Here is a 20057-nt window from a genome sequence, read left to right on the forward strand (position 1 = left end):
GCTCAACTACAATAGGACAGTGCACACAGCTCACACAGAGGTGTACCTGGAATGCCCAGCTCAGGTGACTGGGGAGGGTAAGCTACCTGGCCCTATAGGACACCTACTACACAAGGCAACTCTACCAAGTCCAGGAGACATATCAGCTCTATCTAATACATAGAAACAAACACAGGGAAGCAGCTAAAATCTGGAGACAAAGAAACATGTCACAAATGAAAAAAACAGGAGAAATCTCCATAAAAAGAACTAAATGAAATGGAACCAAGAAAACAACCAATACAGAGTTTAAAACAATGGTTATAAGGATGCTCAAGGAACTTACTGAAAACTTCAAGAAGTTTAGTGAGAACTTCAAGGAACTTAGTGAGAACATCAACATAAAAAAGTACCAGTCAGAAATTAAGGATATACTAACTGAAATAAAGAATAATTTACAGGGATTCAATAGTAGAGTAGAGGATTCCAAGAATCAAATCAAGAATCTAGAATATAAGAAAGCAAAAAACACCCAATCAGAACAGCAAAAAGAAAAAGGGATCCAAGAATATGAAGAGAGTGTAAGGAGCCTCTGGGATAACTTAAAGTGTATCAACATCCACATCATGGAGGTGCCAGAAGGAGCAAGAAATTGGAAACCTATTTGAAAAAAATAATGACCGAAAATTTCCCTTGCCTGGAAACAAGATGAACCCAAAGAGGCCTAAACCAAGACACATCATAATTAAAATGCCAAAGGTTAAAGACAAAAAGAGAATCTTAAAAGCAGCAAGAGAAAAGCAGTTAGTTACCTACAAGGGAGCACCCATACAATTGTCAGCTGATTTTTCAACAGAAACTTTGCAGGCCAAAAGGGAGTGGCAAAAAAATATTCAAAGTGATGAATAGTAAGAACCTACAACCAAGATTACAGTACCCAGCAAAGCTATCATTTAGAATTGAAGGTCAAATAAAGAACTTCCCAGACAAGGAAAAGCTGAAGGAGTTCGTCGCCACCAAACCAATATTACATGAAATGTTAAAGGGTCTAGAAGGAGGAGGAGGAGGAGGAGAAGAACAAGAAGAAGGAGGAGGAGGAGAAGGAGGAGGAGGAGGAGGAGGAGGAGGAGGAGGAGGAGGAGAGAAAAAATATGAATAATAAAATGGCAATGAATACATAGCTATCAGCAATTGAATCTAAAAATCAAAATAAATGAACAAGCAAAACAGAAACAGATTCATAGATGCAGAGAATACTTTGACAATTGCCAGATGGGAGTGGGGATGGGTGAAAAGGTGAAGGAATTTAGAAGTACAATTAATAGTTATAGAGTAGTCATGAGAGTATAAAGTACAGCATAGGGAATATAGTCATAATATTCTAATAACTATGTAAGGTGTCAAATAGGTAAGAGAATTTTGGGAATGATCACTTAATACGTTTTATAGTGCCTAATCACTGGGGTGTACACCTGAAATTAATATATTGTATGTCAACTGTAATTGAAAAAGTAAAAAATAATGATTAAAAAAACAAAAAAATAAATAAAATCAAAGAGTTACAGAAGGTCAAAAAATAAAACATTAATATGCAAAAATAATAAAGTTAATTCACCATGGCTCCTGTTTTGACTATATAAAATAAAGCCTTCTTATACCCCCGTTCTGCAATTAACACTGATTTTGGGGTGTATAATGTGAACTTTACCAAGCAACCATGAGAGATAGAAGAGATTCTGTTTTATTTGGATTACTTTCAATTCTGATTCCCTGCTATCTGCCTGATTTACAGTTAGCCAGATTCAGAAGAAACACCGCATCATAGGTAACTCTTTTTCTGTCTTAAAGATTCAGTTTAATAGATGTTGGATGACCTATCAGATGGCTAGGAATTTTTTCTCAGCAAATTAATTACCTGATTTATCCTTCTGGCCAATCTTCCCTCCCCTGCCTCCACCCTTATGGCATAATAGTCATGAGGTTATGAAAACATATGGAGAGAGGTTATGAGAACCAGTAAGGTTCAGAACATACTGAACCTTAGTTGCCTAAGGTTGCCTTTACAAATGTGTACAAATTCCTATTCCCATTTTCCCGGCAGAGAACAGGCCGTTATATATTGCTCTCGGCATTGTGAAATCAGCTCTCTATCTGCAGGGCTTCTCTCCCTGAACACAAGTCTCTCTCACATAAACCACTGGTCCAGGTAGTGTTTCTAACCAATGCACTGATCGAAAAAATGAGGGTGTTTTATTCCCTTTGAAGAGGACACACTATGAAAGGTGGGTTTTTTAAGAAGGGTCACAGAGGGCTATGGATTTTTGCTGATCATAAATCAAGCAGTTGATAAAAAGCAATGTGCCTTCCATGAAGGTGTGATTTGAAGTAGCCCTGACCCAGGACCTGGTGAAAAACAGCACATTAAATAAGAGGCGATGGTCACCTGGGGTACAGCCAGGTGGCTCCAGTAATTTGTAAAAATTCTATGCTGAAGACTCTAAGGAGTACCTTAAAATTATAATCTTGTGGAAGAGGCACTTCATTTGCTGGGCACAAGGGCAGCTGTCGGAGTACATGGCCATCAGAGGGCTCCCCTACTGCTTTGTTTTGAATCTACACCCTGTCTTCCCCTAAAAGGAAGAATCAGTGGTTTTAGGGCGGCCTTACCCAACCTTTTTGAACAATGCATGCATATAAGCATAACCAATGGACATAAGACACTGTGGGGTAGGGGAGGCTGGGGGAATGTCAAGGCGGGGAGGGAGGGGGCGGGGGAGGAGACATATGTAATACTCTTTGTAATATTCTAAGCAATAAAACAAAATAAAAAAAAACCAATGCCATATTTAAATAAATATAAAACTCTCATACACATCTCCCACAAAGTTTCTGACAGCCTCTATACATATTCAACTTAGAAATCATCACCTTCTGCACACCCTCATTGCCTGGGAGATTTTATCTAGCATTACTTGCAGTTGTTTTTATTATGAAAATAGTAAGAGATTGTTTCATCTGCCAAATGTCTTCAAACATTGAAAATGACTTTTCTATACAGTTCTCCCAAAGGTGGATAATGGCCATCCTAGAGGACTGAGAAACACCATAGTCCTGACAGTTACTAGCCTAAGTCCCTTTTCTGCTCTCCTTCTGTTCACCATTTCTGTGATTAAAATCCTAGCCTGAGGCTCTATTGGTCATTTACACTTCAGTACGAGTCTATATCACTCTGTTGCTTCTCTGGAGATATGTTAGGATTAAGCTTATGTCTGATTGAAAGTGAAAGGCTTCTGATTAAGGGGCATACATTAAACCTGGCAGAATCTAGAACCCAAATAGGCCTACTGAATCATCTTCTCCAGGGGTGTGGTCTGAGAATCTTTATTATTGCAAAATTCCCCCATGTGGCTCTGATGCATGTCCAGATTTATAACCAAACAATTGACCTTGTAATGGACATTTACCTTTCTCCAAAAAAATTTTTTTTAACATGCTAACCACATTTTAATAGTTCTCCACATAGTGAATCTCACCTTCTCAATGAAAAATCCAAATAAACGATTTTCCCAGATTTCTTTACTGCTAAGATGTGAGAGTGTGACAGGTTCTACCGTTCAGATACACCTATGTGAGACTCAGAAACTGCCTGGGCACTGGGAGTTCATTTTTGCTAGTACAGGTGACAGCAGCGGCAGCATGTTTCTGGGGTGTCAGTGATGCTGCAGCTGGCAAATTAAGGCAGAGGCTGTGTTGTTCTGAGGTCTGTTCTGTTTTTCTGGGCAGCAGCTCTCTCACCAGGAAAGTTCAGCAGTGTGGTTCTAGATGTTATTCCTAGAAGCTCAAGAGCATGATTCTCAATGATGGCATTTTGGGTTCGCCTGAGAAGATATTTTTTAAAAAACAAACACTAGTCCTAGCTGGTTTGGCTCAGTGGATAGAGTGTCAACCTGCAGACTGAAGGGTCCTGGGTTCGATTCCAATCAAGGGCACATGCGGGTTGCGGGCTTGATCCCCAGCAGGGGGTGTGCAGGAGATCAGTTAGTCTCTCTCATCATTGATGTTTCTCTCTCTCTCTCTCTCTCTCTCTCTCTCTCTCTCTCTCTCTCTCTCCTTCCGCTTTCCTCTCTGAAATCCATAAAAATATATATTTTTTAAAAACACTAATGCCTAGATTCTACCCCAACAGTGTGGTTTATGGCATGGGGTATAATATGAGCATTAGCTTGGTTCTAATGTGCAACCAAGTTTGAGAACCTCTAACCTCAAGCTTCTGCCTCTTTCCTTCCAACAATGATTTAATAAATTATTTTCTATTAAAATAGCTAAAATTCACTTTGCAGTCTGCAACTAAAAATTCTGACCAGTACAGATTCCTAAAGTCCCTTCCAACTCTAAAAATATAAAATTTTATGGTGTTCTGTCTTTTTTAATTGTTGGAGGGGTACCAAGACAATTTAGTGAGGAAAAACAATCTCTTCAACAAATGGTGCTGAGACAATTGAATAGCCACATGCAAGAGAATGTGGCTCATACCATATTCAAAAATTAACTCAGAATGAATCAAAGACCCACATGTATGAGCTAAAAGTATAAAACTCTTAGGATAAAAAACAGGTGTATATCTTCTTGACTTTGGATTTGCCAATGGTTCCTTGCATATGACACCAATGGTTCCTTGCATATGGCAACAAAAAAATTAAATAGGACAATATCAAAATTAAAACCTGTGTGCTTTGAAGGATACCATCAAGGAAGTAAAACGACAATTGACAGGATGAAAGACAATTTTGCAAATCATATGTCTAATAAATGACTTGTATCTAGAATATAAAAAGAACTTCAATAACTCAATAAGAAAAACACAAATAACTCAATTAAAAATGAGCAAAAGAACCCGGCCAGCAATTCCACTCCTCTGAGAAATGAAAACATATGTCTAAACAAAAATTTGTACATGTATGTTTATAGCATTATTTATAACTAGAGGCCCAGTGCACAAAATTCGTGCACGGGTAGGGTCCTGCTGCCGACCAGGGCCTTCCTTCATTCCATGCTGCACCTAGTGGTCAGCACATGTCATAGCAAGCGATAGAACTCCCAGTGGGTCAAACTCCCGAAGGGACACTTTGCATATTAGGCTTTTATATAGAGGATAGGTAAAAGTGAAAACAATCCAAATGTCCATCAACTGACAAGTGGATAAATAAAATGTGATTTATTTATATGATGGAATATGCTCCAGCAATAAAAAAAGAATGAAATACTGGTACACGCTTACAGCATGGATGAACCTTAAAAACATTACAGTAACTGAAAGACATCACACACACACACACACACACACACACACACACACACACACATCCAACACAAAGACATATTGTATGATTTCACATTTACGTGAAATATCCAAAATGGGCAAACCCACAAAGAGAGAAAATTGATCAGTTGTTGCCTAAGACTGAGAGCATGGGAGGTAATGGGGAGTGGCTGCTAATGGGTATGGGGTTTCTTTTGGGGGTGACAAAAGTATTCTAAAATTTACCATAATCATGGTCACACAAGTTTGTGGATGTACTAAAACTGTACACTTTAAAGGTATGGTGTGTGAATTATATATCAATAATGCTGTTGCACAAATAATTTTGGAGGGATTCCAAACCTTGGCCTCTGGCAGAGGAAATATATGGAAGGAGAAGTGACAGAAAAGAAATCTTTCGAGGACTCAAGAAATCATCTCACAGCCACCTTCTCTGGGTGTAAGTAAAATGCACTGCAGAAAACTGTATGCTGTATCCTAAAAGCAACATGGACCCCCAAAATAAGTGATAGCAGAAAAAAGAGCTTTAATGGCAACTAAAATACTTTTTGAAAGGAGGTCCAGAAAATAATAGTGCATGACTAGTTAATCTGCTTCTTATAGTCAGAAAGAAGGTAGTGTCAGAGAAGCAATTGTCCTGGGCATCCTCAAGTGGGTTTGCAAGACATGGGTGCTGAACCAGTGGGTAAAAAACCTGATCTGAGCCAACACAGAGAGAGATGTGGTTGGGGGTTGGGGGTAGGGCCAATCCAAAGAGCAGGTGCAAAACCCCTATGGAAAGTGAAAATGTGCCTGTCCAGCATGGCTCAGTGGTTGAGCATCAACCTGTGAACTAGGAGGTCACGGTTCAATTCCCAGGTTGCAGGCTTGATCCCCAGTGTGGGGCATGCAGGAGGCAGCCAATCAATGGTTCTCTCTCATCATTGATGTTTCTCTCTCTCTCCCTCTCCCTTCCTCTCTGAAAGTGATAAAAATAAAAAAGATAATAATAATAAAATAAAGTGAAAATGTAAGAAATGTTTATGTGCATTGTGTCACTGAAACATTAATAGGGGTCACCTCCAAGGAGCAGTCTTAGAGTGGAAGAGGAGGGGCAGTTTCACTTTTATTGTATTTTTCTCTCGTAATTAATTTTTTAAAACAAACATGTATTACCTTGTGATTACAACATAAAAATGAACTAGTTTGCATTAGCAAGTGTGAGTATGACAATTTAAACAAGAAAAAAAAAATAAGAAAACCATGAAGCAGAAGGAAAGGGAAACAGGAGAGGAAAGAAACAAAGAATGGGGGACAAAACTCATCACCAAAAATGTATTTGGAGAAGGAAGTAAATACATTATTTCTTCAAATTTTTTTACAGAAGAGTTTTTGTAGCACAGGCTAGCTACTAAAGACTGTGTCCTTGATTTTGTACTTACCAATTTAAGTGATTTTTCTCAAGGTTACATAATTAAAAGCAGGCTAGAATTTTTGTAAAAGAAAATTAGGATAGATCAGAATAGTGTATGCCAGGCTAATATTTTAGTTTATTCTGTAGACAATGAGAATTTCTTGAAAACTTTTGAACAATTGTAATTGTATTTGTTAGTGACATAGCAATGGTTCCCAAACCTGGCTGTGTATCAGAATCATAGAGTTAGCCTTAAAAAATATAGCCCAGCCAACATGGCTCAGTGGTTGATCATCAACCTATGAACCAGGAGGTTACGGTTTGATTCCCAGTCAGGGTATATGGCCAGGTTGGGGGCTCGATCCCCAGTAGGGAGCATGTAAGAGGCAGCTGATAGATAATTCTCTCTCATCATTGATGTTTATATCTCTCTCTCCCTCTTCCTTCCTCTCTGAAACAGATAGATAGATAGATAGATAGATAGATAGATAGATAGATGATATATAGATTAGATATAGATATAGATATATATAGTGTATACATAGTATATTTACATTATATATATATATATATATATATATATATACACACACACACATACATGCACACACACACACACACATACACACACACTAGAGGCCTGGTGCACAAATTGGTGCACCAGTGGGGCCCCTCAGCCTGGCCTGCGGGATAGAGCTGAAACTGGCTCTCTGACATCCCCCAAGGGATCCCAGATTGCAAGAGCGTGTAGGCCAGGCTGAGGGACCCCACTGGTGCATGATCAAGGCCAGGGAGGGATGCAGGAGGTTGGCCAGCTGAGGAGGGACTGTGGGAGGGCTCCATAGGGCGTGTCCGGCCCACATGTCCAGCCTGTCTCCCTCAGTCCCAATCAGCCAGATCCCAGCAGCAAGCTAACCTACCAGTTGGAACATCTGCCCCCTGGTGGTCAGTGCACATCATAGAGAGTGGTTGAGCAGCCTTAGCATATCATTAGCATATTACGCTTTGATTGGTTGAATGGGCAACTGGACGACCGGACACTTAGCATATTAGGCTTTTATTATATAGGAGATTATATATGTATATATTCTTGGGGCCTACCATCTTTCTTATTCAGTAGGTTTGGAGTCCAGTAATCTATATTTGTAAGTCTCATGTGTTTCTGACACTCTATCATATTTAGGAATGAATGAATATAGAATAGATTAGAGTGCAGGAAATAATGCAAACAGGAAGGCAGGAGGCTACTGAAAAAGTTCTGGTACAGGGTGCTGGAAAACTAAACAGAATGGTGGTAGGAAAAAGCAGATATAAATATGACTGTCATTATGAAAGTAGATGTAATAAGATTTGGTGAGTTCTTGACTATATGTCTCATGAGGCAAATTATTGGCTACTGGGTATCCTGGAACCTTGCACAGTATCCATGATGTAGTAAGGATTCAATAATATTTTCTCAATGAATTAACTGATTAATGAAATTCAAAGCTGACTCCAGGATTCTGAGTAGGGTGACTTAACACTGGTGGTACAGATATTTAGAGAATTTGGTTTCGGGAAAAATAATGAGAAATTTTCCATGGTGGAGTCAGAAAGAATGAGATGTACACTGCCTTAGGGATTATGGGGGAACTTGTGCCTACACCTCTCTAGGGCATTGTGGGAAGAAGTCTGGAGAATCGTTTTCACTGGCTGTAAAGCCTTTATGTAACTGTCTGCAAAACTGATCTCTGTGAGACATTCCATTGGGTCATCAGGTCTTACTGCATTTTCTGACTACAGGTGGGAGGTTACAACTAGGTGGTTTTCCACATGTGGTTTTCCCTCTGTAGTTTTTAATGAGGTCAACTCATCCCACACTTTCAGCATCCATAAATGAGTTTGTACTCCAGCCTGATTTATCCATTCACCAAGTAGCTCCTCTCACCTCAATTCCCCTTTGCCATTTGTCAAATCCCTTCTCTCCGCAACCCACAGCCCCAATAGCCACGTCTGTTCCTATATTTACCTGGCCTTTGACTTTAGGTTCTGCCTCCATTTCATAAAGAGATGGGGCTCTGCTGGCTGTACCTGTAGCATTTTCTCAGAAATGTGTTTTTACTTTCACTCTCCCGCCTAGTCACCCTAGGTATCAACTTCCAGGTTAGGTATCAACACTAGGCCTGCTTTCTTCTTCCCAGAAGGAGGACGAAACAAGCAGGTAGCAGAGAACTTTGAAAAAAGAAATGTGACATTTCCTTCCTCCATATAGTAGTAACAAAGACGTGGGCTAGACCTGTGGTCCATTTTCATTTAGGCTGAATCACACCTGACTGTACTTATAGATCAAATAGAATGTTATCTTCCTATGGAACCTTAAGAATTGGTAATAATAATAACAACAATAATAAAAAGGTTCATCTGTGTATCTAGGTGTCATATTACCCTAGAATTTGCTGTATGACCGGGAACAAGTCATTTCACCTTAAATGAAGTTTCTTTAGCTAAATGATGAAAATCGTCCTTTCTAACTCTAACATTCTTTGGTCTAGTAATTGTATCCCTTAGTTTCTGACCCCTCCATCCTGGGTAGAAAAGATGGAGTGAAGAATGCGGGCCTACCGAGACTGGGGAGAAAAATGGCTGTGGCACATTCTAGTTTCCCTGGTTAATGCTGGGGAGGAAATGCCAGGAGGCCAGGCGGTCCAGCCAGGCTGGAGTGGCTTGCCTGAACAGGGTCTCCATAGCCACCTGATGTCAGACACACAAGCCAAAGTTTGAAGCTAAATGAAAGTCAGAGGGTTGGGAATATGACACCTATGAGCAATAGAGGCAGAACAGGTTTTCCGAAGAACCGACAAGACGGCGGAAGTGGAGCACAGAAGAAGCAGACCTTCCACAAGTTCACCTACCGCGGCGTGCATCTCGATCAATTGCTTGACGTCTTATGAGCAGCTGGTGCAGCTGTAGAGTGCCCGGCAGCGGCAGCTAAACCCGGGCCTTTGAATGAAGAAGCACTCGCTTCTGAAGCGCCTGCGCAAGGCCAAAAAGGAGGCCCTGCCCATGGAGAAGCCGGAGGTGGTGAAGGCACCCCTGGACTTGCTCATCCTGCCGGAGACGGTGGGCAACATGGTTGGCGTATACAATGGCATGACCTTCAATCCGGTGGAAATCAAGTTTGAGATGATTGGCCACTACCTGGGTGAGTTCTCCATCATGTACAAGCCAGTGAAGCGTCGCAGGCCTGGCATCGGAGCCACCCACTCCTCCCACTTCATCCCTCCTCAAGTAGTTAATAAAAAGCACAGACTTACCTAAAATAAGTACATAAATAAATAATAGAGGCAAAACAAAATTGGAAGTTATAATGGGAGATTTACAGGTATATAGGCTGAGTTCCTAGGCCCTGCTTTTGTAGGTAGTCAGTTTCATTTAACCCCTTAACCAGGATGGAACTGCGAATGCTGAGGTCATATCCTAGATTTCTTGGCTGCCTCCAAGGACTTATCGAGTATCTCTTATTATTATCGAGTATCTGATTTCCCTTTCCCAACTCCCATGCCCAGAGAAGTAAATTCTGCTGTAATCAATTTTCTCAAGGTCAGACTGATGAAGATGGAGACCGTCTTCCATTGTCCAACTAGATGTTTTCTAAGGAAGGAGCTATATTTCCAGTCATCAAAGGAAATGATGGGCAATTTAAAGAAGGAGAAAGGGTGATGGGTGTTTGTGGAACCAAGGAACTAAGCCCCATCTTGTCAGGACTGCAAACTTCTGGGTCTTCAGAAAGGTAAGGGTATCATATGTACAGGATGTCACATTACATTCTGCTCCTCCCATTCTTTATTTGTGAAAGACACTGCCACTTAAGGAGACAATTATTTATTATAAAAACTTGTTTGCCTATTTCAAACTAGTTTTTTCTCTCATTTCTCATCTCTCATAAATCAACTTAAAAATAAATGTGGACATTTAAGTCAATTTTTCACTATTGCAAAAATACTACCATATTAATAATCTTTATACACACATCTTTGTATATTTGTCCAATTATTTTCTAGGGATAAATTTCCAGAAGTAAAGTTGCTGAATCAAAAGAAATTGATGTTTTGAAGAAATTTAATAAAATTTGCTAAATTACCCTCCAGAAATGTAACATTATTCATACCATCAGCTGGTTCTGACCCTTTCCTCATATGCAACAAACCATTTTTTTAATCTTTACTGATCTGAAATGTTAAAAATTTTATCTCCTTCTTGAATTAATTTCATTTTGAATTACCGAAGATTTTTTATTCTGTATGTTTATTGACCATCTTAATTTCTTTTGTGAGTTTCCTTTTCATGTTTTTTGCCCACTTTTTTTTTACAACATTTAGCTTAGCTTATTTATTAAGAGCTCCTTACCTATTAAGACTATTAACACTTTGTCTACTATTGCAAGTATTTTTCCATTTTGTCTTTATCATTGTTAGTGGCATTCATTTTGCTTTGTCTTTCTTAATCATATAAAAAATTATTTTGTTGTTGTTTAGACAAATCTATCTGATACTTGCTTTTAGAAGAGAAAAATTCTCACAGAAACTGGAGGGGGAGAGACTACCTTAATTATAGAGCACCAAAGATAAGAATTACATCAGACTTCTCCTTAGAAACCATGCAAGCAAGAGGAGATATAAAGTATTAAAAGAAAATACCAAACTAGAATTTGTTATACAATGAAATTATCCTACAAAGGTGAAGAAGAAATAAAGACTTTTTCAGACAAACAAAAGCAAGGGAATTTGTCACAGTAAGCCCTTGTAAGAAATATTAAAAGAAGTTTTTCAGGGAAAAGGAAAATCATATAGATCAGAAACTTGGATCTACATTTAAAAAAGAAGAAGAATGTTAGAGAAGAAACAAATGTAGGTAAAATAAAATATTATATTTTTGTTTTTTTAGTTGACCTAATAGATAGCTTGCTAAAAATAACAGCAATAATCTATTGAATAACAGTAATATTACAAGCTACAAGAGGGCTTGGGAATTGGGAATACTTTGTTATAAGTCATCTCCTACCTATGAAGCAGTAACAAGGTTATTTTAACATAGACTTAGTTATAAATACATATTGCAAACTCTAGAGAAAATATTTAAAATTTTTAGAGAGGTCTAATTAATGTGCTTAGAGAAAACAGAATCATATTTGTATAAAATTGCAAATCAAAACAGAGAAGTCAGAAAAGGAAGGGAAAACAAGAAACAAAGATCAAGTACAATGAATAGAAAACAGTTGCAAATATGGTACATATTAATTCAATTATATCAATAGTCATTTTAAATTTGAATGGTCTAAACACACCAATTAAAAGAGAGATGGAGAGTGGATAAAAATTATATTTGGTCTATAAGAAACCAACTTTGTTTTTTTTTTAAGAAACCCACTTTAAATATAAAGATATATATAGATGAAAAGTAAAGATATAGAGAAAGATATACCATGGCAACACTAATCAAAAGAAAGCTGAAAAAACTGTTAATTTCAGACAAAGCCAACTTCACAACGAGGAAAATTATCATGGCAATATAAATAATATTATTAGTAGTAATATTAATATCAATAATATCAAGGAAAATGATTAATGATAAAAGAGCCAATTCTCCAAGAAAACATAACAATTTTGAATGTGTATGTATTGAACAACAGAGTGCCAAAATAGGTGAGGCAAAAACTGATAGAATTGCAAGGAGAAATAAATGCATCCGTATTATAGTTGGAAATTTTAAACCCCTCTATTAGTAATTGCAGATTTAATAGGCAGAAAATCAGTAAGGATATAGTTTAACTGAACAGCACCAACAATCAATGGGATGTCATTGAAATTTATGTAATACTTCACCTAATAACAGCCAAGTAAACATTCTTTCCAAGCTTACATGGAACATTAACCAAGATAGACCACACTCTGGGCTATAAAACACGTTAACAAATCTAAAAGGACAGAAATCATAACACGTAGGCCCTCAACTCACAATGAAATTAAACTAGAAATCAGTAACCGAAAGATAGATGGAAATCTCAAAATATTTAGATTAAACAATACATTTCTAAATAACACATTGCCCAAAGAATGTCTCAAAATGTGTTAAATATTTTGAACTAAGTGAAAATACAACTTATCAAAATTTGTGGGATGCAGTGAAAGCAATGCTAAGAAGAAATTTCACAGCATTGGAGTCAAATGTTAGAAAAGGAAAGAGATCTACCAAAGTTGATCCTCTACCTTAAGACACTTGAGAAGGAAAAGCAATATAAACCTAAAGCAAGCAGTTAAAAAATATATAAATTAGAGCAGAAATCAATGAGATTGAAGACAGGAAAACAGTAGGAAAAAATCAGTGAAACCAAAAGCTGGTTCTTTGAAAATATCTATATTTGCCTTTGAAATAATTCTTTTTAAATTGCCCTGTCTTTTTACCAAAGGATAATTTACATACCATAAACTTACCCATTGTAAGTGTACAGTTATACCAGCACTGTCCAATAGAATTTTGTGCATGGTGGCAATATTCTATAATATGCTAATTCCAATCAGCAGCACTAGCCACGTGTGGCTGTTGAGCACCCAAAATGTGGCTAGTGAAACCTAGGAAGTATATTTTTTATTTTATATACTAATTTTAATTGAGGTAAAATTCATATAATGCAAAACTTACTAATTTAACCATTTTTAAGTATACAATTCAGTGGCCTTTATTACATTCACAATATTATATAGCCATCTCTATATAGTTCCAAAATATTTTCATGACCCCAAAGGAAACTCCAACCCATCAAGCAGTAACCCTCATTCTCCCTGTTCCTTGGCTATTGGCAACCTCTAATCAGCTTTCTGTCTCTTTGGATTTGCCTCTTCTGGATATTTCACAGAAACAGAATCATGCAATATGTGAGCTTTTGTATCTGACTTCTTTCACTTTGCATAATGTTTTCAAGGTTCAACTATGTTGTAACATGTGTCAGTACTCCATTCTTTTTTATGAATATACTAGAGGCCCGGTGCACAAAATTCGTGCACTGGAAGGAGGGTCCCTCAGTCCAGGGGATCGGGCCTAAGCCAGCAGTCAGACATCCCTCTTGCAGTCTGGGGCTCTCGCAGTCCAGGACCCCTCGCTCCTTACCACCCGCCTGCAGTGGAGGCGGGAGAGGCTCCTGCCACCGCCACTGTGCTTACCAGCTGTGAGCCCAACTTCTGGCTGAGCAGCACTCCCCCTGTATTGAGCATCTACGCCCTGGTGGTCAGTGCGCGTCATAGCAACCGGTTGTTCTGCCATTCGGTCAATTTCCATATTAGGGTTTTATTATATAGGATCATATTTTGTTTATCCATTCATCAGCTGATGAACATATAGGTGTTTCCACCTATTGGTTATTGTAAATAATGTTGCTATGAACATTCATACCAACTTTTGTTTGAATATCTGTTTTTAATTTTGGGGGCGTAGATACCTAGGAGTGAAATTGCTTGGTCATATGGTAATTTTATGTTTAACTTTTGAAATACAAAACTGTTTTTCATAGAACTGTACCAGTTTACTTTCCCATGAACAGTGTACAAGGGTTCCAGTTGATCAACATCCTTGCCAACACTTGTTATTTTCTTTTACTTTTTTTTAGCCATCCCGGTGTATGTCAAGTAGTATCTCATTATGGTTCTGATTTGCATTTCTCTTATGACTAATAATATTAAGTGCATTTCATGTGCTTATTGATCACTTGTGTATCTTCTTTGGAGAAATGTCTATTTGGCCCTTTGCCCATTTTGGAATTGGGTTGCAAGTGATCTTAATCTATTCTGGATACTAGACCATTATAAGATATATGATTTTCAAATATGTTCTTCCATTCTGTTGATTGCCTTTGCGCTGTCTTAATGGTGTCCTTTGATGCACAAAAGTTTTTAATTTGCATGATGCCCAGTTTATCTGTTTTCTCTTTTGAACTTGTATTTTCAGTGTCATATATAAAACTTCATTGCCAAATCCAAGGTCATGAATATTTACCCCTGTTTTCTTCCAAGAGTTTTATAATTTTAACTCTTACATTTAGGTCTTTGATCTATTTTGAGTTAATATTTGTATATGGTGTGAATAAGGGTCCAACCTTACTTTTTGCATGTGGCTATGCTGTTGTCTCAGCACCATTTGTTGAAAAGATTATTATTTCCTCCTCAAATGGTTTTGGCACCATTCAACTGAACATAGATTTATGAGTTGAATCTGGACCGATTCTATTTCACTGATATATATATATAGGTAGATATATAGATATATAGATATATAGATATATAGATATATAGATATAGATATATAAATATACTAGTGGCCCGGTGCACAAAATTCGTGCACTTGGGGCAGGTCGGGAGTCCCCCAGCCTGGCCTGTGCCCTGTCACAGTGCAGGAGCCCTGCAATCCATTGCCCCAAAGGGGTAGGCCATGACCACCCACCTGGGGCTCCTCAATGGATTTCCCCAAAGAGGTAGGCTGGAGCCAGGGGAGGCCTGTGGACCCCCAGTGCTGCGGCGGAGGCCTTCAGACCTCGCTGCGCCTGAGGACTCCTGGCCAGGCCCGCGGCAGAGGGGCCTCTCTGCATGCCTGTGGCCCCCTGGCTGGGCCTGTGGTGGAGAGGTCTCTCCACCACGGCCCCGCCCCCAGGCCAGGCCCATGGCAGAGGGGGCCTCTCCACGTGCCTGCAGACCTCCAGCCAGGCCCCCAGCAGAGGGGCCTCTCTGCACATCTGCGGACCCCGGAGCAAGCACATGGAGAAGCCTCTCTGCCACAGCCCCGCCCCCATCCCCAACACTGCAAGTCCTTGCCCACCTGCACCTGCTGTGCACGCAGCCTGCTGATCGGTCATTACTGTGACAGCATCCCAACCAATTTTCATATTACCCTATTATTAGTATAGGCCAGTGATGGCAAACCTATGACACGCGTGTCAGAGGTGACACGCAAACTCATATTTTTGGTTGATTTTTCTTTGTTAAATGGCATTTAAATATATAAAATAAATATCAAAATATAAATCTTTGTTTTACTATGGTTGCAAATATCAAAAAATTTCTATATGTGACACAGCACCAGAGTTAAGTTAGGGTTTTTCAAAATGCTGACACGCCGAGCTCAAAAGGTTCGCCATCACTGGTATAGGTAGATATATAGATATATAGATATATAGATATATAGATATATAGATATATAGACATATAGATATTCATCTTCTTGTGCCAATACCACATTACTTTGATAACTGTAGCTTTGCAGTAATATCATTTTAATAATTTTAAATTTAGTAGCTACATGTGGTTTTAATTGCTACCAAACTGGAAAGCACAGAACTAGATGATTTTTAGTTAATTCATACAGTTGTATAACCACCATCACAATCAAAATTTAGGACACTTTTATCATGAGGTCATTTCAAATTTTAAATTCTTATCAAAATTCATAACATTTTAGATTAATTTGTTGTCTGTTTTCTGTTAATTAATTAATTCCTTTATAAATTAATAAATTTTTCTTAAAATATTTATATTGATTTCAGAGAGGATGGGAATGGGAGAGAGAAATAGAAACATCGATGATGAAAGAGAATCATTGATTGGTTGCCTCCTGCACGCCCACTACTGGGCATCAAATCTGCAACCAGGGCTTGTGCCCTGACCAGTAATCAAACTGTGACCCTCTGGTTCAACCACTCAGCCACACTAGCCAGGCTGTAAATTCATAAATTTTAATTTATTTGAAGGGAGAACCAAGGTAGTAGCATGGGTAAACACCAGTAACGACCACCTCCCACAACCACATCAAATTTACAACTAAAATACAGAACAACCATCATTCAGAATCATCTGAAATCTGGCTTCATGGAGGTCCTACAACTAGAAAAGTAAAAAAGAAAGTACATGAAACTGGTAGGAGGTCCAGAGGCATGGAACAGACTGGTTTAACACCCACACCTGGTATGTTTGTTGTTGTTTTTTTGATTGGGAAGGATATCTCCACTACAGAGGCTTCCCATGAGAAAAAAGGGGTCCCAGCCCACACCACACCCCAAGGTTCCAGAGCTGAGAAGAGAAGTCCCCATAACTTCAGGCTATAAAAACTAGAAGGGATTGTGGCTGAGAGACAAGGAGGCTGCTGGAGCCCCAGGCAATTCCTCTTAAAGGGCTGGCGCATGAACTTGCATGGTCCACTCCCTCTGAGCTCCAGTGCTACATGGAACCAGGGACATATGGGGAGGAACTGGATTGTCTGGCATTGGGGCAGGAACTTGAGGGCAGCTTTCTCCCAGATGGGGTGCTTGCAGGGGTCATTATTCCTATGCTAGGATGCAGACAGCCACCTAGAAATAATGTTAACTAGGTATTTCTGCATCCCACAGCCCAGTCAAGTTGATACATAAAATTAACCATCACAAAGTACATCTGAGGGAAGTATATGAAGTGCTGTGAACTGTACAGTATAAAATTCTCTTCTGTCTTTCCTGCAAAATCTTCAGTAAAAAAAAAAAAATCATCATTTGGTCCTAATAGACTCCTCCAAGGAGAACAAAAGGTATTGAGTCTTATTTAGTAATAAGTTCAAGGAACAAAAGGTATTGAGTCATATTTAGTAATAAATTCAAGACTATGACAGAGACTAACATGGAAAAATTTAAAAAGAGGAAAATATGAATGCTCTGTAATTCCATGTCACAGAAATGATCAGAAAGTATGTTTTCTTCTGAAATAGAGATAGAGATATTGTCCCAAAAAAGTATATATATGATTATAACTGGGAGTGTGCTCATATAAATAATTTTCTATTCTACACTTTTCACCTAACATTGATTCATGTAAAACAATTTTCCAAAGTGGTCATACCAATTTACATCCCATCAACAATGTATGAGAGTAATGGTTGCCTCACATCCTTGTCAACAGTTAGTATTGTCGGTCTTTTTAATTTTAGTCATTCTGGTGGGTGTGTAACAGTATTTCATTGTAGTTTTAATTTGAAATTTTCTAATGACTATTGTTTCTTTTTGTTTATTGGCCATTTAGTTTTTTCTTTGTGAAGTGCCTGTTGAAATCTCTGGTCTTTTTTCTATCCAGTGAGTTAATTATATGTGTGCAAATATCTTTTCCCACCTTGTTTGTTCCCTTTTCACTATCTAAATGGTATCTTTGGATGAGCAGAAGTTTTTATTTTATTTTAATATGGTAAATTTATCAAAAATTTTTTTATGGTTAATGCTTTTTGTGACTGTTTAAGTAATCTTTGCCCACTCCAAGGCCATGAAAATAGTCTTGTATGTTTTCCTCCAAAGTTTTATTGTTTTCTCTTTCATATTTAGATCTGTAATCCATTTGGAATTGATTTTTTAAAATACATTTTTATTTATTTCAGAGAGGAAGGGAGAGAGTCATTGATAAGCTGCCTTCTGCACGCCCCACACTGGGAATCCAGGTATGTACCCTGACCGGGAATCGAACTGTGACCTCCTGGTTCATAGGTCAATACTCAACCACTAAGCCACGTCGCTGGGCTGGAATTGAGTTTTGTGCATGGTATGAAGTGGAGATCCAGACACATTTTATCCCATGCAGATAGTCAATTCACCCAACACCATTTAATAGAAAAACCATCTTTTGCCCTTTGCTTTACAATATGTATTGTCACTGTCATTAATCAGGTGACTATATGTGGTTCTCTTTCTCCATTCTGTTCCATTGGTTGGTTGATTGGTTTGGGTGTCATCCTTGTACAGAGGCCATGCTAATCTTCTTCGTATCATTTCAATTTTAGTACATGTGCTGCTGACGTGAGCACTGTTTGTGTATTCTTGCACCAATATCACATTGTCTTAGTTACTATAGCTTGTTCCTCGAGATTATTTTATTTGACCATTTTTGTAATAGGATATTTGGATTTTTTTCTTATGGCTATGTAAGAATTCCTTATTAGGAAAGCATTTAATCCTTAAAACTTACGTTTTAAATATCTTTCCCTTTGTCCTTTGACTTTTGATAGTATTTGTAGTTTCTCTTGCCATAGAGGAGTATTCTTAAAAAGTGCAGTTTAGGTTTGGCCATCAGAAGGAACTGGCCTGATGTTCCTGGCTTTGATGGTGCAGGAAGGAGCCAACAATGCAGGCAGCCACTAGAAACTAGAATAGGCAAGGACACTGATTTTCCCCGAGGGCCTCCAGAGAGGAATGCTGCCCTGCCAACACCTGAATTTAGCTCAGTGGGATCTTTTGAACTGTGGAACTGTAAGATAAAATATTTGTGATATTTCAAGACTCAAGATTTTGGTAATTTGTAACAGCACCATAAAAACTAATACAGGCAGGTTTTTTTCTTTCTTTTTAACCCTTTTACCTTATTTTTTTCCTTTCTAATTGCATTGGCTAAGACTTAATACAATACAGGGTGGGGCAAAAATAGGTTAACAGTTGCTTGTGTGGAAAATAATACAGTAATTAATAAATAATAATGTAAGAATAAACTCTGTTTTGTGTACTGACAACTGTAAACCTACTTTTGTCCAATCCTGTATTTAATAGGAGCAGTGATATTGAATATTCTTTTCTTATTCTTTTTTATTTCAAGCAGATTAGGACATTTTACTTCTAAGTTTAAACTATATGGCTATGTAAGTATTTATAGATTTTGGCAACAGAAACCACATAGCACTGAAAACATTTGCAAATATCCATTTTTAAAATGTTTACTTCAAAAGGCTTACTCATGGATTATTTATTTATTTTAAATTTATCTTTATTGTTGAAACTATTACAGATGTCCCTCTTTTTTCCCATTTCTTTTCTTGTTCTTGACTTTAAAGAGACCTTGTCTAACATTTTGTTGCTAAAAAGAGATGTTTGTAGACTGTGGTGATGGTTTCACGGGTGCATACTTCTCTCCAAATTCAAGTTGCATACATTAAATACATACAGCTTTTGGTAAGTCAATCATACCCAAATAAGTGGGTTAAAAAAAAAGTGGTCTATTGATAGTTTGTGATCCCCCTCACTATTTTTAATCTTACAAAGTTTTTCCCAATCTCCATTAAGTTTAAATGTAGTGTTTGCATTCACCATTTGGAGGCTGTGTAACTACATACAAATATCTTTTTCTATGAAATAATAACCCTCCTCACTTGCTATAATAGTAAGTTGAAGTTTGGGGAGGACAAGGGGAAATCAGTCTTGCTTAAAATTAGGAAAATGAAAATTCTGAGAAGGTGTTTGTTGATGTCCCTGAATCCCATCTTCATGGGTCAGTTACCCTTGGTAGAAAAGTGGGGGGGAAGCTCCCCTTGTTTCATCTGATTTCTCTGAGCAGGTGATCGTCCAAT

The 20057-nt window shown here is 38.1% G+C and overlaps 1 pseudogene across 1 annotated transcript; it reads left to right on the forward strand.

The window, feature by feature from the left end:
• The first annotated feature begins 8008 nt into the window (after positions 1-8008).
• Positions 8009-9989, forward strand: LOC308525902 (small ribosomal subunit protein uS19-like; annotated as a pseudogene). Its single transcript has 2 exons — positions 8009-8045; positions 9502-9989. The product of its transcript is annotated as a small ribosomal subunit protein uS19-like (transcript).
• The last annotated feature ends 10068 nt before the right edge of the window (positions 9990-20057 follow it).

The sequence above is a fragment of the Myotis nattereri genome, assembly GCF_964212035.1.
Source record: "Myotis nattereri genome assembly, chromosome: 10".
In the NCBI taxonomy this organism is placed as follows: Eukaryota; Metazoa; Chordata; class Mammalia; order Chiroptera; family Vespertilionidae; genus Myotis; species Myotis nattereri.